At 50.5% G+C, this 23466-nt stretch overlaps 1 protein-coding gene across 2 annotated transcripts in view; it reads left to right on the top strand.

The window, feature by feature from the left end:
- Positions 1-23466, top strand: part of MEGF11 (multiple EGF like domains 11) — a 432868-nt gene that overhangs the window by 315609 nt on the left and 93793 nt on the right. The window lies entirely within an intron of this gene.

Genomic DNA, 23466 nt, shown 5'->3' with positions numbered 1-23466 from the left:
TGTTGGCCGTTTAAGTTGTTTAATAATAATCATAATTGCTAAATTCCCCAGGGCTCCATTCTCACTGCTTGCACTGTGGGCTCTGCATGCGTCGTTTTCTCTAATCCTCATGACCATCCTCTGAAGCAGGTGCTATTCTGATCCTCTTCAGATGGGGAGACGAATGCTTGGAGGAGGGACATGACTTGCCCGAGTGACTTGTCCGGGGTCACATGTGCCTTGCTGGAGGTGGGGCATGGGAAGACGAGGGCTCTCAAATCCGAGGTTGTTCTGCCTCTGACTTCTCTATGTTCACGAGTGGGTGGTCACACATGGCTTTCCACATGTCACATTTTCTTCTCCCAGTGTCATTTTTACAGACCAAGACACTGAGGTCTGAAGGAGGGAAGTGATTAAGTCCAAGTCCCGCAGCTGGGCAATGGCTTACCAGGAAGGGAGCCAGAGCCAGGCCTCGAAGTTCCCTGACCAGGACTCCTTCTACCTGCCCCCACCCTCATGCCACCTTCCTTCTCCCCTCCCTCCTCACTGCTCCCTCAGGATCCTCTGAAATCTTACAGTGGCCACATGTGGGCACAGCGATCACTGAGGACATACATTCTCAACTGAGTGTCGAGGCAGAAGTCCTTGGAGGGTCGGAGCAGCTCCTGCCCCACCCGGCATTTCTTTACCAGCTCTGGGACGGTCACCACCTGTGACTGCTCCTGCCAGGCTCCCTTTTCATGCACCCCCATATTGTGCCAGTGAGTGTGGCTGCCACGTAGAGAGCCTCCATGGTCCCCAGTGCTCTGGCTGGGGAATTCCCTCCCAGCACCTATACCCCTCTCCCCACTGCCACACCCAACGGCTTCCCACTTGACAAGAGTGAACTTTATGCCATGCTTGAAAGTGGTTTTCTCAATCCTTATTCCACCAAGATGCAGTAGCGCATACTGTCCATGTGGCTGGGGGTCAGTTAAGTTGGCTGTCGGTTATGGGCAATCTCAGTGGCTCCTAGTGCTGGAACCCCATGCTTGCTTTCCCATTTAAGAAAATATCTAGACAGGCAAGTGAGAGAGAGGGAAGTTATCGTGCACGTCCAACATTGACACTTTGTTATTTAGTATGAAAAATAAATTATTCACCTGCTTGGTACTACATTAGTAGCAAATCTCTTGTGACAAACCCTGCAGTCTACTCAATAGAGCTTGTCCCACCCATGGTCCATGAGCTACATGCAGCCCACGATGGCTTTGAATGTGGCCCAACACAAATTCATAAACTTTCTTAAAGTATTATGAGATTTATGAGATGTTGCTGGGCATGGTGAATCATGATTATAATCACAGCACTTTGGGAGGCCAAGGCGAATGGATCACTTGAGGCCAGGAGTTCGAGACCAGCCTGGCCAACGTGGTGAAACCCCATCTCTACTAAAACTACAAAAATTAGGCTGGCATGGTGTTGCACACCTATAATCCCAGCTACTTGGGAGGCTGAGGCACTTGAATCCAGGAGGCAGAGGTTGCAGTGAGCCGAGATCACATTACTACACTGTAGCCTGGGTGACAGAGTGAGGCTGTCTCAAAAATAAAGAAAAAAACCATTATGAGATTTTTTTTGCTTTTTTTTAGCTCATCAGCTATCATTAGTGTTAGTGTACTTTATGTGTGGCCCAAGACAATTCTTCCACTGTGGCCCAGGGAAGCCAAAAGACTGGACACGCCTGCTCGATTGAATTATGCTGGTTTTTCATACACAACACCACACTAAGAGCACCTAGTCTAAAATATGAAGATGATTCTGCACTGGTACCAAAAATTATTTTCTGAGATAGCTGGGATTACAATGGGACTACAGCTTTGGACAAAGTCATTCAAGGCTTCTTCCCCTATACCCACCTTTTCTTTAGAAAACCATATGTGTGCTGGGCTTGGCGGCTCACACCTGTAATCCCAGCACTTTGGGAGGCCAAGGCAGGCAGATCACGAGGTCAGGAGATCGAGACCATCCTGGCCAACGTGGTGAAACCCCGTCTCTACTAAAAATACCAAAAAAATTCCTGGGTGTGGTGGCCAATGCCTGTAATCCCAGCTACTCAACTCAGGAGGCTGAGGCACAAGAATAGCTTGAACCCAGGAGACAGAGGTTGCAGTGAGCCGAGATTGTGCCACTGCACTCCAGCCTGGTGACAGAGCGAGACTCCGTCTCCAAAGAAAAAAAAAAAAACATATGTGACTCATTATTTTCCCTTTCTAGATTCTGCTCAGTGGCCCCAGCCTCTGCTTTTGAAATACCACTCACCCTAAGACACCTGTCCTCCCAGGGAGGGGTCAGTGGGTCTTGGGGAAACTAAAGTCTTGAGTCATAGATGTGAGTCAGCCTGGCAGAGCCTCCCAGCCACTAGGAAGTGTCCCCAAGAACATTTCCTCTTCCCAGAATGATATGTGTTCCCCCGCCCACTCCCCACCTCCATGGCTCCCAAGAAGTACTGTTAATGGACTGGTCTTTCTTCTATGGGTAACTTGTAGCACTCACGTGCTATTAAAAAAAAAAAAAAAAAAAAAAAAGGTTGACGTGTTCTCTAACCAACTTAATTACCACAAGCCTCCTCCTAAAGATCGTTCCAGCTAGTTGAATATTAATCTGCAATTCAAAGAGTCCCCAGGCACAGATTGCAAGATCTTGTACATGCAAGTAATTAAGAACATAAGTAGACAGACTCCAGTGAACCAGGGATTTCCTCCTAGAATATAAGAATGAAAAGCTTTTACGAACTTCAGGTTGCATTGCTGTCCTTTTCAGCAGCCTCCAGCTCACCTGGCAGGCAGGCTGGAACAGAAATTTAGGTTTTGCTGTTTAACGGGTCCTAGAAGAAGGGATGTTGTAAACAGAGGCAGAATGATATAGAACAAGGAGCACTGGACTGGGACTCCAGACACCTAGTTTATAGCCCCTTTAACTCTTTTTTTTTTTTTGAGGCGGAGTCTTGCTCTGTTGCCCAAGCTGGAGTGCAGTGGCGTGATCTTGGCTCACTCCCAGATTCAAGCGAGTAGCTGGGATTATAGGCATGCACCACCACGCACAGCTAATTTTTGTATGGTCTCAATCTCCTGACCTTGTGATCCTCCTGCCTTGGCCTCCCAAAGTGCTTACAGGCATGAGTGTAAGTGATTACAGGTCTGAGCCACTCGCCCAGCCTTTTTTTCTTTTCTTTCCTAAGAGACAGGGTCTTGTACTGTTGTCCAAGCTAGAGTACAGTGGCGTGATCATGGTTCACTTCAATCTTGAACTCCTGGGCTCAGGCAATCCTCCCACCTCAGCCTCCTGTGTAGCCAGGACCACAGGCACATGCCACCATGCCTGGCTAGTTTTTAAAATTTTTGTAGAGATAGGGCCTCACTGTATTGCCGAGGCTGATCTGGAACTCGGGCTCAAGCAATCCTCCCACCTTTGCCTCCCAAATTAATGAAATTATGCACATGAACCACCATGCCCTATAACTCCTTTACCATGGCAAGTCACTGTCCCTCCTGGGGGCAAGAGCATCCTCATCTTTAAAAGAAGGAAGTTAGACTAGGCTGTGATTGTGTGTGTGTGTGTGTGTGTGTGCGCGCGCGCGTGCGTGTGCATGTGTGTTTCATCGTTAATGACTTAGTACCTAGCACAGTGCTCAAGTGACACTGGGAAAATTGATGGTTTTCCCCTTGTGCTCATAAGAAGGGCTGAAGGAGGGACCAAGAGGGTAGGAATTAGGGACCCCTTCCTGACTCCTATCCCTGCTTCAACTAGAACATCTCTACCTTTGTTCATCTTATATTTGTGGTTCTGTATAAGGTTTCACTAGAAGACAGGGTTCCCTGATTTTAAAAAAGCCTTAATGAAAACCACTGGCCACAGTGAAGTGTGTGGTTCCTGTCACCTCTACAGCCTCTGAGTGTATGAGCCTGTGTTGGCCCTGGGCTCTTGGTGTGCATGGTGGACACTTCACTGTCGCATCCATCCTCCTTGGAAGAGGCAGGAGGAGGTGCTGCAGAGAAGGACTGAAACCCTGACAACCATGCCACAGCTTCCTGCAGCCAGGGACTGTGCTTGATCTGTGTTTATCTTTATGCTTCTTTCTGACACCCAGCCCTTGCCCACCCCTGCCCTGCAGCAGCACAGTGCCTAAATAAGTGCTAGGCACTTAGTAAGTAGATGTTCAGTAAATAGTCGTTGACTGGGTGAGGGGGTAGTGAGAATGTGCCTTCTGTGCCATCTCTTCTCTCCTCCCCTCCCCCTCCTCCCTCCTCTGCCCTCCCCCTCCCCTTTACCCCCCTCCTCCCTTCCCCTCTCCTCCCTTCCCCCTCCCCTCCCCTCCCATCCCCTTCCCCCTCCTCCGTTCTCCTCTCCTCCCTTCTCTTCTCCTCTCCTCTCCCCTCTCCTACCCTCCCCCTCCCCTCTTCTTTCCCCTCCCCTCTCCCCCTCTCCTCCCCTCCCCTCTCTCCTCCCCCTCTCCTCCCTTCCTCTCTCCCCTCCCCTTCCCCTCCCCTCCCATCCCCTCCCCTCCTGTCTCCTTCCCCCTCCCCTCCCTTCTCTCTTCCCTTCTCTTCTCCTCTTCCCTCCCCTCTCCCCTCCCTCCTCCCCTCCCCTCCCCTCCCTTCCCTTCCCCTCCCCTCTCGTCTCCTCTTTTGAGACAGGGTCTGCCTCTGTTGCACAGGCTGGAGTGCAGTGGCCCAGTCTCAGCTCACTGCACCCTCTGCTTCCAGACTCAAGCCATCCTCCCACCTCAGCTTCTGGAATAGTAGCTGGGACCACTGGCACGCACCACCGTGCTTGGCTAATTTTTGTATTTTTTATAGAGACAACGTTTTTCCATGTTGCCCAGGTTGATCTTGAACTCCTAGTCTCAAATGATCCATCCACCTCAGCCTCCCAGAGTACTGGAACTACAGGCGTGAGCCACCACACCCAGCCTGTGCCATCATTTCTTTTGTATGATGTGTACCCTAGCATGGACACCTGGAAATTATTATTCAACTTTTCCCTGAGAGGGAGAACCTAGCAGGGAATCAAAATATTTGGATTGAGGTGACGTCATTTTACTTGCCTCTGGAATGCGCTACGTGTGTGACTTTATTTTCCTGAGTTTGTCTTAAGTATGGGCTTGGCTGTTGCTTAAGGCTAAACTTTGCATAAGCCTCATGCTGCTAGTGATGCATGTAAACGCTGCCATCAACATAAGGAGGTAGCCAGGGCTAGCCAAAGTGCCTGGTGACTCACGTGTGCTGACCTACGAGTCTTCCTAAGTTAGCACACTCAGTGCTGGTAGGTAGACCCTGAGCCGCAGGCAGGTCAGCAGCATGCAGCCACTGAGTCTGAACCTGAATTAGCCTCGCTGTTAGCCACTGAGCCAAGAGAGGAAGAATTCGAACCAGGCTAATAGAATGTGGTTAGGTGAGCCCCTGGGTCGGCGGTGGGGGAGCTGGGGCTTATGTTTGTTTGCAATATTGGATCCACGGGTTCAATTTTCTCTGCTCCCCAGGGAAAGCATGGAGGTCTCCCTTCCATTATGTGTCTACATGTGCAGGCTCCCCTTTCTTGGAGACTGGAGGGGGCTGCCAGTGGGGAGCTGTCCTTGGCTCTCTCCCAGGCATAGAGCCCACCTCTCCATGTTCGCTGCTCTGCTCTTTAGAAAGGGCTTTTATATACAGGTTAATGTCATTCGGATCTCTTATTCCTGGGATATAGACTGGAACAAAAAGCAGAATGACAGCAGCAATTAATTTTCCTGTCGAGGATGCCAGCTGCAGAGAGAGAGCCAGCCAGAGCAGGGAGCTCAACAAAATACCGTGATTTGGAATTCACAGCCCTAGTCTCCGTCTGGAATCTCTGGGCCCACCATGTGTAAGTCATGCCCTTAGAGCTCAGCCACACATGGAGAAGTGGGGAAAGAGAAAGTTTCTTTACTTTCCAGACCTTGATGCTTGGCCCTGCCAAGCAGAGATGAAATGAAAATGGAATGGTGTGGCTTTTCCCCATCCTCCTCAGGGGGCTCTAGGCCAGCACTGCTTTAGCTCTGTAAGTTCAGGGAACTCAGGGAGAAGCCTGGTACCTAGGTGCATAAAGCATTAGAGCTGGCAGGGACCGAGTCCCATTCTTCCTTCTAGAGGCCCTGTGTTAGAACAGCAACCAGAGCTCCTGATTCCCATCTCTCCCCCAGTCAGTCCCAGCCTGCCTCTCCTCTTCCGTCAGAGCAACGATAAATAGGATGTATATGTGACTCGTCTCATCTTTATCCCACTTCATCTCTGTGAGGTCAGCAGGCCTTATTGTCTCCATTTTGCAAATGATGAATACTGAGGCTCAGAGAGATTAAATACCAGATGTCATATACGCCTCTGGTTAGCAAGCCCTTTGTCCTCTGATTCTGTTTTATTCTTACAGTCATTTCGGTGGACAGATTTTAGTAAACTCACTTTCCACTACTTGGAGAAGTGAAATGACTTTCCACAGCTAGTCAGTGGGTAAGCGGGACTTGAGCCCAGCTACTCTTCACTGCGTGTACGCGTTGGTGGCTGAGCCAGGACTAGAGTGTGGGTTCTGACACTCAGCTTTCTAGCCCTTTATACCATCCCTGGTGGACCCCATTTCCTGGACATGATGACACTCTCCCTCAGCTCAATGAGTATGAACATCATGACATCATCCTTCCCACTTAGAGATGTGTCACTGCCCACCTCCACTCTGAAAGTCTGTGATGCTTGCAAATGTCACCAGCCACCATCTGAAAAGGTTTTTGTTTACCCACAGGGAAGCCAACTGGATCATTTTTCTTAAAACTTTCTCAAGGGTTCTTCAAGCTTAACTCAAGCCTCCATACGCACTGCCTTCTTTGCTTCCCACCTTGAGAGATTGTTTCACTGCATACTGACTAGAGCACGAATCAGAACAGTATTGCCAATGTCTAATTATAGTATTCCACTTAAGTGTTTTCACAAGCATGTTTTCAAGCATTCTATCACCTGGTAAAATGATCTCCACTTGGCAGACGAAGAATCAGAGGCTTGCTGTTGTGAGGGGATTTGCTCTGGGTCACAAAGGCTATCAGTGACTGAGCCTGAGCTCAGTCCTAAGCTTTCTGGCTCCCAGTTCTGTGTTTTTCAGTTTAAGGTCAGGAAAGGACAAGCACCCACTAGCAGAAGGTGGAGGTGGGAGAATAAGTTTCAGGAGAACAAAAGCCAGAATCCCTTCCTGTCATTTGGATCACCAGGATGTCCTGGAAATTAAAACATTAATTTGTATCTTTTTTCTTTTGTAAGAGAGAAAGTCTCGCTATGTTGCCTTAGATGGAGAGCAGAGGCTATTCACAGGCATGATCATAGCACATTGCAACCTCGAACTCCTAGGCTTGAGTGATCCACCTGCTTCAGCCTCCCAAGTAGCTGGGGCTACAGGCATGTGCCACCATGCCAGGCTTAATTTGTGTCTTATAGTAACAAGATTATTCTTCTGGTTTCCAAGGTCTGTGTCAAAAAATTCATTGGTGGCCCCGGGCATGGTGGCTCATGCCTGTAATCCCAGTACTTTGGGAGGCCGAGGCAGGTGAATCACAAGGTCAGGAAATCGAGACCATCCTGGCCAACATGGTGAAACCCTTCTCTATTAAAATACAAAAAATTAGCCAGGCCTGGTGGCGGGCACCTGTATTCCCAGTTACTCGGGTGGCTGAGGCAGGAATCATTTGAACCCAAGAGGGAGATGTTGCAGAATTCAGCACCAAGGACAGCATCCCAGGTCCCGTTGCCTGCAGAAATATACTAGCCGTGAGTGTTGAGAATGAGGCTTGAGAATTGGAAAGGTCCTCTCAGGTCAGAGTCCAACCTTCTTCCACTGTAGAATTCGCTCCCACAATATTTATTGCCTGTCTGGCCTCTGCTTGAGTACCTCCTGCAGCAGGGATCTTACCACCCTCAAATGCAGTCATTTCTGTTGATGCATAATTTGCACTTAGAGACAGTACCCCCTATTGCAAGTGCAGGAGGTCAGGGAATGGTGACTGTTGAGAAGAGGCTCGCCAAATTCTTGTTAAAATTACTAAATATTTGTGACATACAGGAAAATAGACAAAATAATATGAAAAACCATGATCAGCACTTTGAACAAATATTAATATTCACTATTTTTGCCCCAGATCCTTTTTTTCTCTTTTCATTTTTCATTTTCTTTTTTTTTTTTTTTTTTCCAGTAATGGCTATGAGCAAGATCCTTTTTTAAAAAAAAGAAAATTGTACAAAAATATTAGAAGCCCCCTCTGTACCCCTCCATGGTTGAATTATCCTCCCTCTCTTCCTCCCCAGGGGTCATCTGTATGGCTAAGATCCTTCATCCAGAAAGTTATGTCAGAGACAGAAGAGTTCCTAGAGACCTCCTTTGTCAATCCCTTCATTTAACAATTGAGGAAAACAAAGCCTGGAGGGAGGTCTTAAGAGCTCATGGGTGGTCCTAAGCACTCCCACAGCCTTCTCTTTACTTTCATCCCAGCTTTCAGTGTGGGGCCGGACATGGATTGGTATGTTCGTTTTACAGGTGTTTAGGTTGTTTCTCTGCCTTTTTAGCTCTCCCCCTCAGCTCCAAGATACCGAGTCACCCTTTTGCAAGTAGAAATATCAGGGAAATCACCACTGGAACAGTTCCTCAGCCTACCCTGTTTTCCATATGAGAAATTTGAGTCAAGGCCAAGATAACTGAATAATAAGGGAAATCAAATGGACTCACCTTGTGGGGGGTCTAGCATGGGACGGAGTGGAGCAGGACTGGGGGTGCTGGAGCAGGGGGAGTAGCTTTGGCAAAGTTTAAGGCACAGGAAGGCAGGGGCTGCCAGGAACCTGGGCATGAAGGGGTGACTGGAGGGACTGGGCAGTGGGGAGGCTGGGCCTAAGCACTGAGGGCTTGGAATGCCAGGCCGCCATGCACCTGGACTTGAACCTTGATTCATGAAGAAGCCACAGAAAGGCTCTTGGCAGGGCAGTGACCTCATGACATTAGTCATTTGGAAAGACCGCTCTGGGGTGGGCAGAGGTGGGGTGAGGGAAGAGACTGGAAGTGGGGAGCTGATTTGGAAGCCTGTTACAACAGTCTGTGGCCACCACAGCTGTTCTTTCTCCTGGTGCTGTTGGGTTGCTTGGCAGATAAGGCAACCCTCAGGCCTCAGTGGCTTATCCTGGGCCAGCTTCTCCTCCCCACCCTCCATTCAGCCACCCCTAGGGATAGAAAATTTACTTGCATGAGACCTGGGAAAAACATGACAAATAAGGAAAACCTCCATAACTCACTGGTGCATGGCAGGGAAAAGACAAGCACAGGGGGCTGTCTAGGACTGTGGTTCAGCTCAGATGCTGTGATAGAAACAGCCCTGGGCCAGGCATGGTGACTCACGACTGTAATCCCAGAACTTTGGGAGGCCGAGGCGGGTGGATCACCTGATGTCAGGAGTTTGAGACCAGCCTGGCCAACATGGTGAAACCCTGTCTCCACTGAAAATATAAAAGCTAGCCAAGCGTGGTGGCGCGCACCTATAATCCCAGCAAAACTCAGAAGGCTGAGACAGGAGAATCGCTTGAACCCGGGAGGAGGAGGTTGCAGTGAGCTGAGGTTGCACACTGCACTCCAGCCTGGGCAACAGAGCTAGACTCCATCTCAAAGCCTCTGCTTCTTCACCCCAAAAAGGGAGAACTAGACTAGCTGATTCATCAGGTGTCTGCAATTCTAATACTTTATACTTGCATCCTCCTCACCCTCTCTGAGTCACCTATGGGATTCTTGACTCTGAAGTCTGCAAACAGCCTGCTCAGCCCTGGTCCTTCATAATCATAATTGCTAAATTTATTGTGTGTTTATCATGTGCTTGGCACTATGCTAATCACTGTGTAATCATATTTAATTACTGCAGCTACCCTACCGTGTCAGTGCTATTATTATTTGCATTCTACAGATGGGAGAAACTGAGGCACAAAATGTTTTAGTACCTTGCCCAGGGTCACCTGCAGAAGCAGGACTTGTCCCAGGTCCATTGGCCTCCACAACTCATGCTCTGAATTCCTATACCTTAATGCCCAGACGCAGGCTCAGGCCCAGACCGGGTCCCCACAGGAGTGACTTCCAAGTTCTCCTTGGTCCACTTTCAACCATGAGGCAAAAACTTGTCCGAAGCTCTCCTTAGCTTTGTCACCAGACCCCACCCCTGTCCCCACCCCAGAGAGCTCTGCCCAGGAGGCTGCCTGCTGTTTGCTCATTTTAATAAGATTGTTCTCTCTCCTGAGCCTAAGTGATGATGGGTAGCCAGCTAGAACTAACTACAGCGTTAACTTTGCCTTGAAATCCTCTGTGAGCTCTGCAGCTGGAGACAGCTTGAGCCATGAGCTCATTAAGCACCAGAAGCCTGTCTCCCCACTGCCAAGATGCAGGCAAGAAAACCTGTAATAAATCCACTTTTACACTGAGTCGAAAAGATCTGTGCTCACCCAATCCCCAACAACTTGCTTGGGGTTGGGGTGTGAGGGGAGGGGATTCCATTTCCCACCCCCAGTATTCATATTAGCTGCCAATTAGGCATTGAAGGTCCCCATCCCCCTGCCGGCCCTGACCCAGAAGAGGAGAGGACCGCAGAGCTCTCAGCCCAGGTTCAAAGGCCTTTTGATTGTGAGCCTGAGTGTATCCCGCTCCTTTCACTCAGGGCCTGGCTTCCTTTGAAAGTGAAATGCTTTAAAAGGAAAAAAAAAAAGAAAACACCACACTTTGGGGAGGCCCACTGGGACCTCCTTTGGTTCAAACATCCAGTTCAGACAGCCCCCCAGCTACCCCCCCACATCTCCCGGCATGTCAGTCTGGGACAGCCTCACCTAGTCCTCCCACCTCCACCTCTTGGGGACCCAGCCATTGACAGGAGGGAGATGAGAGAGAAAGATAAGTGGGGCAGAGTAAAGGAGGTGAAAATGAGAGTGAGGCAGCGGAGATGGAAATAGAGACAGGTAGAGAGAGAGGAGAGACGTCAGGGAAGCTGCTACTCAGCCCCTGCCCCATCCTCCCAGAGTGGGGCTGAGCAGCAGAGTGACAACCCCCTTTGTAGTATTTCAGCTTCCAGGGAACCTGATGCTTGGCTGTGACAGCATCCTCTACCCAACTCTGGAGTGCAGAGGCCTGAGTCCTGAGGGGCTCCCAATCCTTCCAGCCGGGGGAAGTGTCTCTTTTTCCTCAGTTTCTAAGCACCTCTTATTCCTGTCTCCTCCCTTCCTTATACCAGCCAGACAGAGCCACGAGGTACAGATGTTCAGGTCGTGCACTGCATAGAACAGACATAGAGAAACTTTCATGGGGGCATGTGAATGTGGGGGTGGGTGGGGGGGACTCCAGCCTTCCCAGCGGCATCCGAGGGCAGCAGGGAGCCTCTCCAACATGCACTTACTGGCACACGCTACTGGCTGCGGCTGCTCCCAATCCTAACTCTTTCTAGACATCCTCTGAGGTCAAACTTCTGTCCCCACATGTCAACTCTGAACCCGACAGGTTAGAGAACCTAGAGACTCTCCAACCGGAGTCTCCTGCCCAGGTGTTTCCCAGCACACCTGTGATGCCATTCCTGTCTCCAGCCTTTTGCCTGTGCTGTTCTCCCAAGCCCCACCCCATCCTCTATCTAAACCCACTCTCAGTTGGGCCCCACCAAGTCATCTCTTCCTAAAGCCTTCCCAGCCCTGAGGCCATCCTCCTCTTCCTACCTCAAGTGCCTTCTCTTCCTGGGGGCATTCACTTCTTGACTTTTAGTGTGGTTGATCCATTGTCTTTTTTCTCGTGGAATTGTGCTGCCAGCGTCTCCACTCTAGGTGGTGAGGACTTGAGGACCCTGTCATTTTGTTCTTCGTAGCTTCTCTAACCATTTCCTATATGGAGTTTGCCTATGAATTATTCATTGAATCAACAAATATTAATATCAACCCCTAATACATACCAGACAGCATGATGTGTATACAGTGGGGAACAAAACAGACGGGCCCTTCAGCCAGTGCTCACTTTTTCCTTTTTTTTTAAAGAGACAGCTCTCTGTTACCAGGCTGTAGTGCAGTGGTGCAGTTATGGCTCACTGCAACCTGGAACTCCTGGACTCAAGCAATCCTTTCACGTCAGCCTCCCAAGTAACTGGCACTCAAGGTGTTTACCACCATGTCCAGCTATTTAAAAAAATTTTTTGTAGAGACAGGGTCTCACTGTGTTGCCCAGGCTGGTCTTGAACTCTTGACCTCAAGCCTTCCTCCTGCCTCGGCCTCCTAAAGTGCTGGGACTACAGGTGTGAGCCACGTGCTCAGGCTCCACAGATGCTCTTGATTCCCTAGACCTCTTAGTGCTCACTTTTACACACCAAAGGCTGCCTGCAACAAGCGTCTGCCACTCCACCACAGAGGGGCACACAGAGCTAGCAGGGAGGACCCAACACCTGAGCTGCCCTTCTGCAAGGACAGGATAGAGAGGTTGATGGACAAATGGCCTGGCCTCCTTGCCCTTGACTGGGATAACTGAGGCGGTGGTCTTCATAGTCTCCCGGAGGTCCAGTGGGTTAATACCACTTGTACTTCATCTCCCTTCCCTTCCCTTCCCTGCCCACTGCCTCTTTCCCTTACCTGGCTTCCTGGAGCCACGTCAGGGTCTGCTTCTGGGGAAGCCCAAACCGAGTGCCTCCCGGAAGGAGTTTACAGCCAGCTGATGACGATAATGACCTACTGTCATCCTGACAGTTATTCCGCTACCTAATTAATTTACTTGCACATAGCATGATGCCTTGATCATTGACTTTATTCATTCCTTTATCTCCACATTTTCTTGAATGTTTTGTTGAAACATAGTACCAAGCCCCTCCTTCTTGCCAGGCATTGAATAAGATACTTTTGTACCACATCCTGGTGACAACCCTATCAGGCACACAAGAGCCCCATTTTATAGGAGAGATGAGGAAGCTGAGACCCAAGGAGTGAATGCTTCCTCAGGTCATACGGGTGGTAAGAGGCAGCGGTGGGATTTGAACTCAGGTCTGTATGATTCCAAAGCTCAGGGGCCTGATGGGTCAACATCCATCGTAACCCAAGGCGAAAAAGCAGCAGGCACATGAGATAGGGGAAGCAGGAAGGTTCCTGAAGCTTCTCTAAGGAGGAAGCATTAATCTGAGCCTAATTAAGGATAAGGGGGCTTTTAGGGGATGGAGAAGCGCCCCTCATATAGGGTCTGCAGGGCCTTTAAGGAGGTGATGCCACGCAGGGGCAGTGGCTCACACCTGTACTCCCAGCACTTTGGGAGACCATGGCCAGAGGATGGCTTAAGCTCAGAAGTTTGAGACCAGCCTGGGCAATGTAGGGAGACCCCTGTCTCTACAATTTAAAAAGCTGGCTGGGTGCGGTGGCTCACGCCTGTAATCCAAACACTCTGGGAAGCCGAGGCGGGCAGATCACCTGAGTTCAGGAGTTCAAGACCAGCCTGGCCAACATGGTGAAACCCCATCTCTACTAAAAATACAAAAAATTAGCTGGGCATGGTGGCACGCACCTGTAGTCCCAGCTACTTGGGAGGCTGAGGCAGGAGAATTGCTTGAAACCAGGAGGTAGAGGTTGCAGTGAGCCGAGATCACACCACTTCAGTTTGGGCGACAGAGTGAGACTCCATCTCAAGAAAAAAAGTTAGCTAGTCATGGTGGTATGTGCCTGTAGTCCCAGCTACTCAGGAGGATCGCTTGATCCCAGGAGATCTAGGCTGCAGTGAGCTGTGACTGTGCCACTGTGTGCCAGCCTAGGCAACAGAGTGAAACCCTGTCTCCAAAAACAAAGAAGTGACACCCACATGGAGGACAAGCTTAGGTCCTTTGGAAGAGGCTGGGCCCCATTAGACAGAATGAGGGGGTGCTGAGGCCCAGGCCACTTCTACTAAGTGAAGCTCATTAGATTCCCTCCAAAGTCCCAAGCCCCTAAGATCCCAGGATGTTCCAGCAGTGTAAAATGTGGATGTCCTGCTTAATGAAACCTCCTGCTATCACAGGCCACGCCTGTGGTCATGAGAAATCCTAAGGGTCATTAACCTCACCCCATTTGCTCAAGTGCTGATTGTGTTCCTTGCTGGGTGACTGATGGGGGTCCTCAGCTCCCAGAATGGCTTTGGCTCTCCCCACACCCCCAAACCTCCTGCCACAGCTCTCAGCTGCACTCGGGGACCCACCGCCACCGTGACCTGCCCTCTTACATCTCCAGCTTCTGGCAAACGCAGCACCCGCTTTTAGGGATGGGTAAGACAGACTTCAGGAGTCATCGCTTGGCACCCAGAGACATAAATAACAATGAGGGGAATTACATTTAGTGAGGTCTCTGCCGCTCCTAAAGGGGGGCGCTGTAATTTAGGAAATCTTGGTTTGTGTACAGCTGTCAGCACATTTCCTGAATCTCCTGGATGCACCAAGCTGCCCCATCTGCTTCTCCCGCCCTCACCTGGCCCCTCCCATATCCCCTCCCTGGCTGTGTCTTACCTGGCAAGGGAGTGCATCTCACTGGCACTGGGCAGTGTCATGAACAAATGTGAAGAGTGGGAAGACTCTCATTCATTCATGTTCATATATTTCTCTCTGTCTGTCTGTCTGTCTCTCTCTCTCTCTCTCTCTCTCTCTCTCTCTCTCTCTCTCTCTCTCTCTCTGTCTCTCATTCTACGTCAACAGGCACTGGCCTAGCAGGGATGATGAGCTGCAAAGAGGGACCGTCTCCCTCTTAGACCAGGGTTGCAAGAGTCCTGCTTTCATGCAGTCATGCTGGCACACTTAAAGTGCTTCCCGTTGCTCTTAAAATCCCAGCTCCCCGCCACAACCACACATCACCAGCCCTCTCTACCTTATCTAGAGCCATCTTTCCCTCACAGTGTCCCCCACCCCTGCCCCTGCCTTGACTCTGCCGAGCCTTTCCCCACCCTGGGATGTTTGCCCGGCCCTTTCTTCCTCCTGGAAGGCACTTCTTACCTCCTGCTCTTCCCATGGTGGCCTCCTTCTCATTCTTCAGTTCTCAGTGTCCAGATCACCTCCTCAGGCTCCCTGGCCTCCCAATGGAAAGGAAGTCCCTCTCATTGTTTTCTGTCAAGCCCTTGTTTATAGCTCCATATCCTTACTGCAACTTATATACTTATTTGCTGAATGAGTGAATACATTAACAAGTATTTATTCAGCATCTACTATATGCCAGACACTGTTCTATGGATATAACAGTGAATAAAACAGAAGCCTCTGCCCTCGTGGAGCTGGCATTCTAGTTAGACTCCCAGACAATAAATAAAAGGATGAAAATAACCAGGAGTGGTGGCTCATGCCTGTAATCCCAGCACTTTGGGAGGCCAAAGTGGGAGGATCACAAGGTCAGAAGTTTGAGACCAGCCTGGCCAGCATGGTGAAGCCCCATCTCTACTAAAAATACAGAAAAATTAGCTGGGCATGGTGGTGTGCACCTGTAATCCCAGCTACTTGGGAAGCTGAGTCAGGAGAATCACTTGAACCCAGGAGGCGGAGGTTGCAGTGAGCCGAGATCACGCCACTGCACTCCAGCCTGGGCAATAGAGTGAGACTCTGTTTCAAAAATGAAAGAAAGAAAATAGACAATACAGTGAAGTGACTACATCGTATCAGATAGAATACGTGCTTTAAAGAAGAAAACAAAGCCATGACATGGGGGAGAGAGCTCGGAAAGGGTAATCCAAGAAGACTCGAAGGACATAGTGTTTGAGCAGAGAAATAAAGGCGTGGTTTACTTATTGTCTCACTCTGCTGCCAGGCTGTGAGTTCCAGGACAGGACCATGGTGCTTTGATTCCCCACTCGACCCCCAGGGCCTGGCACACAGTGGGAAAGCAATCAAGTCTTGTCGAGTGAATGAACAAGTGACCAGCCGAGCAAACCTCCTACTGCCGCGGCAGAAGTGTCATTCTTCGGCTTCATCCTGGCAGATCCCAGGAGCAGCCAGCCCATCCTTTGATAATAACTCTTAATAGACAGGACAGCCATTTGTCACTCACTCTCAGGACTCCTCTCTCCAGGAAAACCAGAGGTCATTGTCCAGCAGTGTTGGATAGAGTGTCCTCTGACTGGCAGGCCCAGCTGAGAGCTGCTCTCAAGGTCCCTTCCCTGCTTGGGGACAAATGGACCATGACATGAATAGCACAAATAGCAAGACAGAGTTGAGGAGGAGGTCCCCAATCCCAAAGCGATGTGGCTTCTTGCTGATAGGTGGGGCCTGTGTAACCTGACTCCATTGGGGAGGTGGCACCGTGGAGAATGGTGGACCTGTGGTCTCAACTCTCTGACTCATCCGACCAGTGGCCTCGGGGAAGCTGCTTCACTTCTCTGGGCCCCAGGCCTATCCATCGAGCAGTGGGAATGCCAGTGTCTGCTCTGGTCATCTGTAACATAGAGGTGCTGTGGAAGCTCAAAAGTATGCCAGACAGTGCCTCATGCCTGTAATCCCAGCACTCTGGGAGGCTGAGGTGGGCAGATCACTTGAGGTCAGGTGTTCGAGACCAGCCTGGCCAATATAGTGAAACCCTGTCTCTACTAAAAATACAAAAATTAGCCAGGTGTGGTGGTCCACACCTGTCATCCCAGCTACTCGAGAAGCTAAGGCAGGAGAATCGCTTGAACCCAGGAGGCGGAGGTTGCAATGAGTCAAGATCACTCCATTGCATTCCAGCCTGGGCGACAGAGTAAGACTCCATCTCAGGGGATCAGGGGGAGGCGCTAGAGATAAACAGGGTTATTCCAAATATTAAGTGTCCTACAGCATTTAAAGGGTAAGTTCATTGCACGGGAACTTAGAAGAATGGCTGTATATATATAGTGAGAGAAATGCTCATTTGCTGTATGGTTTTGGAAATTCTATCTCTGCCCATCATTCAGTGGCAGCCGTGGGCAGAAGTGAAAAGCACTCGTTCGCGCCCACACTTCGCTTTCCCCCTTTGACATGCACCTCTCATCCCTGCCCTGCAGACTCCCCCAGGTGACTCTGGGAGATGGAAGGCATCTCAAGGAGCATCTGCTGCTAATGCCTTTATTTTACAATGGAAAACTAAACGCCAAAGAGGGGATGTGTCTTCCCTAAGGCCACACAGAAAGTCAGCAGAGGGGCCTGGACTAGGACCCCAGCGTCCACAACTCCCTGACGGGGTGAGAGGCAGGAAGGGCAGAGGCTTCCCCAGGGCTCTAGTGACGTCTGGATGCTCTCCTCAGTCCCTTACTTCTCTGTGCTTCAGTTTGCTGATCTATAAATGGGGACGATGGGGCTGTTGGGAGGATGCAGTAAGATACTACTTGTAAAGCGCTCAGACAACGCTTCACATATAGTAGGGCTCACTGTGTGTACGCTGCCACTGCCCTGGACATCCTGGATATAGCCGGCAGGCGCCAAGCCACCAGGCAGCTGGTGGGTGCCCAGCTCTGCCAGTGAGGAAGCCATTGGAATATCCTTGGTTATATGTATCATCCCCAAGTGCCTGGTCCCTTAGGTGGCACAACAGCCTCTGGGAGTCGACAGGAAGGAGACAGAAGGGACAGGAATCTTGCCTAGCTGGAGTAAAACCACCTGCAAACCTGTCTTAATGGGCTGTTCGCCTCTCCTCCAACCTGCGCCTAGCCCAGTGCTATTCACAGTGTGTTCTCTAGACATGCACTCCAGAGGCCGTTACTGGCCAATGACGAGATAAGTGAGATATTGAGAGTAAACATTTAGCAACCTTTATAGCAATTTTGACATTGCTGTCATGGACACACACATGGTTGGTTGGAGGGCTCCTCTCACTGAGTGGGGTGTAGACGAACTTGGGTGTTGTCAGATGCTCATGATGAGTCCCAGGTGGTATGAACATTATCGCAGTCATGCTCAGGGAGGACCATGTGTTGGACTGGAAAACAAAACAAGACGCGTGGTCTTTCCCCATGGAGAGTCTGGGAAGCAGTGATCTAGCCCTCGTTCCTGGTCTAGGCTTCCCAGGCCCTCTGCAGCCCACCCGGACTGCGTACCTGCCTTCCCAGGCTACCCTGCCGGCCCTGCTCACCCCCTCCCTGTGCTCTTCCCAGCCCCTCCACTCAGAGAGTCTTCCCTTTTGTTCCCACTCATCAGAATCCTGTTCCTCCTTCAAGATCCCAAGTCAAACCCCATTTATTACACAAGGCCCCTCCTGGGTAGATGAACCGCTTCCCCACCACCCCAAACTCCCAGTGCACTTTCACCTCCAGCAAGCCCAGCCTTCAGCAGGTCATGTGATCTCTGGCTGCTGCACTTAAGCCCCACCTAGTCTGGACCCTACATCCAATCAGTTCTTTTTTTTTCTTTTTTTAAGTCATCTGTATTTGTTACAACTTTAAGCAGAATGTGACTTAAGCGCTACATTTCCATCCACACAAGACTGACTCTGAGTTATTTTTGAACAGTTTATGATATACTTAGGTAGGCTTATACCTGCTCCTCCAAACAATATTTTTCTTTGGAAAACAAGGCCTGTAGAGTTCCTTCCATCAATTGCTTCAGTTTAACCTATTTCTAAAGGAGCAGTACACGTAGAATTGGCAACTACAGGGGGTGGAAAGTTCAAAACGCACATCCGATCAGTGCTTAGTAGACCTAGGCCAAGGCAACTCCAAGCACCAGGAGCACCGGTTGGCTCCTTCCTTTGTCAAAATAAAAGGTGGCTCAGCTGTGAATCTCTTGTGGAACAGTGGCAGTGTGAATGCTGCTGGACGATCAGCAGAGCCGGTGGACTTGCTGGTGGGAACAGCCTCCCGCCAGGCCTTTGGGGGACAGCATCGACTCCCAGGATGAGCAACCAAGAGGGAGGATCCCAGGTCCCTCCTGCCCTGTCCCGGGCCCACGGACCCTTCTGGCTGACTATCAGTCCAGGCTGCCCAGGTCCAAATTACCCTGACTTGCTTCACCTCTCCCTGGTGCCTGTGAACCCCCAGATAAACTGCTGGAGCAGCTTCAGCACAACCTCTCTCCCTGCTCCTCCTTCCCCCTACCACCCCAGCGAGAAAGGTCCCCAGCTCCAGCAGGAGCAGGGCAACAGGAAAGGCAGGCCTTTGTTCAAAAACGCTCCGTGGACCCACCAGGGAGCCGGGCCTCTACACAGCCTCCACTTCCACTGCTCCTGTCTCTGCTTCCTGATACTCTCTGTGGAGGCGTGGCCCACAGTGCCAGGCAGAAAGTCCCTTAGGAACAGAGACCCCGAGTACCACTCCTACTGCCTCCCCACCAGCATCCCTCGCTGCCGGGCCCTGAAGTGGCCGCTCAGTGTGTGAGTGATAGAGAAGAAAGCACTTCCAGCAAGAACTTCCTCATGAGACCTGTGGAAGAACTTTCTGAGTGTAAAAGGAATGAAACACAGACATTTGAAGGCAGAAGTTAGGTTTTCGCACACCCTCCCACTTTTAGCTGCTTAGTGCTTTGTCCCTGTGTGAGAATCCAGCAGAAACACAGCAGCTCTGGAGCCCTGGAAATGGGAGTTCCAGGGTCCCTGTCACAGCCCAACCCCGCTCCCAGCACAGGACTCCTCCGAACTCCGTGGGCACAGCTTCACACACAGTCATCTGGCCTGATCCCGTTTTTTGCCAAGCAGGACACTGAGGTCTGGAAGGGTGGCGCCTTGCCCACAGCCCATGACAGAGCCAGAGAAAGGCACCCTCCTCCAGACCAGACCTCATGGTTTGAAGGAAGTCATGGGGAAGGGGAATGATGGGGAAATGGTCATGTCAGGAGACAGTTCACGCCTCCCTCCCAGTGCCCTTGCCCACTCCTACTGTGAATTCATGTCCCTCAGAGCCTACGTGGCTGGGGAAGCATCACCAAATTCCCCTTGATCCCTCCCCTCCCCCACACAGCCTGGGACTTGCTCAGGGACCCCAAAAGGCAAGCAAGGGGGCCACATGGGGGACGGTGCAGGGCCAACCTGTCTCTGCCAGCTGCCTTTGAAAGGCTCTTCCAAAGTGGTAATAATTCCTTTGTGCACAGACATGATTTATGAGGCTTTCTAGGCAAATTGTGGCGATAAATGGTCTTTGGGGCTGGGAAGCTTCAAAGGCAGTGATGCAAGCAGATCAGAAGGAGCTGGGCCGCTGGGAGCCGGTCCCTCATTAAAAGGCTGTGAGTGGAGGGGAGGGCTTTGAGCAGAGCTAAGGACAGATGGCTTTCCGGGTCTCTGGGTCCCTTTGGGGCAGCACACTGCAGCTTGCCTCTCTCCCCGAGCCTCACAGACCTCGTTGCTGTAGGGTATGAGGAGAAAGTGCTGGGGTCACTGAGGTGCATTTATCCTCTGGGATAAATGCCACGGGGCAGAGGCTGGGGGTGGGGCATGAGTTCTGACTTGGACTCTAGAATGGCAGGGAGGGACAGTGCAGGGTGCTCCTGCCGGGAGCTCAGGTAGGCAGCACCAGCCTCTGTGATCAGCACGGTCTGGAGACCTGGTATGACTTCCGGGAGTCTTGCTCCTCTCCTGCCTCTCATGGGTGACCTGGATGGATCATCTGGCTCTCTGGGTGTCAAGACCTTCTTTTGAACAACGTATAAAAGAACTCCAGGCCAGGCGAGGTGGCTCACACCTGTAATCCCAGTGCTTTGGGAGGCCAAGGCAGGCATATCACAAGGTCAAGAGAGCGAGACCATCCTGGCCAGCAAGATGAAACCCCGTCTCTACTAAAAATACAAAAATTAGCTGGGCATGGTAGCATGTGCCTGTAGTCCCAGCTACTTGGGAAGCTGAGGCAGGAGAATTGCTTGAACTCGGGAGGCGGAAGTTGCAGTGAGCCGGGATCGCGCTATTGCACTCCAGCCTGGCAACAGAGCAAGACTCTGTCTCACAAAAACAAAAAAAACAAAAAAACAATGCTCCAGCTCTGCAGTGCCTCTATGGCCCTAAGTGGCCCATCTCAGAACAGGCCAGAGATCACCCTCGCTTCGAGGTTGTGGGCAAGCCACCTAACCACACCTGCCCTCGGCTCCTTCCTCTGTGACGTGGGATAACTATAGCTATCTGAGCAGTTGTGGCTTACACTGAACAAGATCATACCTGTAAAGTCTCTCACGCCTACTGGTCCTTCCCATTATCTGTCCACACAATATTGTGGCATTCTACATCCAGAGCAGATGCTGATTAAAAAAAAAAAAAGTCCCTGATAAAGTCCCTGAAGTTGATGAATTTGACTTTCTCATCTTCCCATCTCCTCTCTCCTAAAGCAGGTTAATAAACATACACATACCCTGCAGAATCTGGCTTCCAGGTCTGCTAATTGCCACTTGGATATTAACAGATAACTGAGATATTAATGGCCGATAGTGCCTCAGGATGTGGCTAACTCCCCCCCACACAGAGGCACAAGCAGGGGGTTTGCATTTTAAGAGGGATTCCTGCAGTCCCTGAGGAATGCGGTCCTGACGGTGCAATGCCAAGCAGACACGGCCATATTTGAAGCAGGGGCCCAGTGTTGGTTTTGATTCAGCCATCTGCAGAGAGATGCCTGGCTCTGATAAAACTGTTCCTGAATCTCCCCACTCCCTCCTGAAATGTTGAGGGTGAGGTGCCTGGAGCTGTGGTGGAGGCTATGGCAATGGAGATGAGGAAGGTAATGAGCTGGAGCCATTGCCTTTGCTCAGGGCGTTGAATGTACCCATGGCCTTCGTTCCCCCTCCTGCCCTGTAGCCCAAGACACTTCCGGCTCCCAGGCCTCCTTGTGTCTAACCTGACAGCGGCTGCAGCCCCAGCTTTAGCAGGCAGCTAGCCCAGAACCCCTCTCATCACCTCGTGTTTGACAGTTTCCCATTTGCTTGTCTGTTTCTCAAACTGACTGTAGGCTTCTGAGCCCCTCACATGGTAGGTGCTTGAAAATTGTTTGACGTTGAGCCTCTCATCTCGCAATAGCCAGTGTGATGGGATGCAAAGAGCCCTTGATGGATATGGCCAGCTAGTTTCAAATGCAGCTCTCCAGTTTGTTAGCTGTGTGGTCACAGGCAAGTCACTCGGCCTCTCTGGCCCAGTTTCCTGACCTGTAAAATGTGGAGGGCACACAAGATAACTTCTAAAGCCTAGCAGTAAAGAAAGCCACTCTATGACTCTCAACTTCGCCTTTCACAATCACGTGATGTTACCCTTTGCCAAGGGATGTTAGTGCGTGCGTGTGTGTGTGTGTGTGTGTGTGTGTCTGTTGGGGGATATTACTGGCATCTCGTGGGTAGAGGCCAGGGATGCCACTGAATGCCCTGCATTGCACCGGATGGTTCCCCATAGCAAAGAAACTTTCTGGTCCAAAATATGCTGAGGTTGAGAAGCCCTTCTTTCGTTACTTAATGTATCTGAACCTCGGTTTTCTCATTGGAAAATGGAGTCATAACCACATCTCACATGGTTTAACTGAGATCATCTTTAGAATGAGGCAGGGTATGAATAACTGGCACAGGATTAGTATGAAAATTAAAGGAAACAACCCATGGGAGAATGCAGCTGGTCCCTGGTAAGCTCTCAGGGTTAGGGTTTTCCCCACAAGCCTGTGCTCACTTCTGTATCCGTCCCACCCTAGGAGACAGGTGGGGCATGGAGCTGCAGCCTCTGTGAATCCCAGCCTCCCCTCAGAGGTTTAAGGGAGTATAGATAGTGTGGTTAAGTAACACCAGGTAAGTAACAGCTGTAATAAATAGATCACTAAGAGCTCATGATACATCATTATAATCCTGTGCTGTCAGCATCTTCTAGGCTTAGGGACTGTGTCAGGAGCTTTGGGTTTTACTCTACCTTTGTCTATTAATATTTAATTCCAACAATCTAAGTGGCAGAAGGATAGGAAACTGAGTGATAGCTCAGCTCAAAGCTTGGGTACCCACCTCGAGTTTTTCTTTTTCATACAAACACACCTCCTACCCCCGTGCCCTCTGGCCTGTTTCTCAACTGGGGACATTTAGCAACAGGGCACAGAATCACTGAGACTTGAAGAGTCTCCAGCATTTACCAACCAATGTTTCTTTCTTTTTTGGGGACAGGGTCTCACTGGGTCACCCAGGCTGGAGTACAGTGGTGCCATCACAGCTCACTGCAGCCCTGACCTCCCAGACTCAAACAGTTCTTCCACCTCAGTCTCCTGAGTAGTTGGGACTACAGGCACATGCCACCACACCCAGCTAATTTTTATGATTTTTGTAGAGATGAGGTTTTGCCATGTTGCCCAGGCTGGTCTTGAACTTCTGGACTCAAGCTATCCTCCTCCAGCCTTTCAAAGTGTTGGGATTACAGGTGTGAGCCACCACATCTGACCCAGTATTTCTTAATGGGGACACCTTTGGCATTTTTTATTTTTATTTGATTTTACTTATCTTGTTTTTAGAGATAGAGTCTCACTCTGTTGCACAGCTGGAGGGCAGTGGTGCAGTCATAGCTGACTGCAGCCTTGACCTCCTAGGCTCAAGCGATCCCCTTACCTCAG

This window comes from Aotus nancymaae, unplaced genomic scaffold, assembly GCF_030222135.1.
Source record: "Aotus nancymaae isolate 86718 unplaced genomic scaffold, 86718_ANA_hifiasm-v0.15.2.pri h1tg000041l, whole genome shotgun sequence".
NCBI lineage: Eukaryota > Metazoa > Chordata > Mammalia > Primates > Aotidae > Aotus > Aotus nancymaae.
The sequence above is the reverse complement of the archived record's forward strand: the minus strand, read 5'-3'. Positions and strand labels throughout refer to the sequence as shown.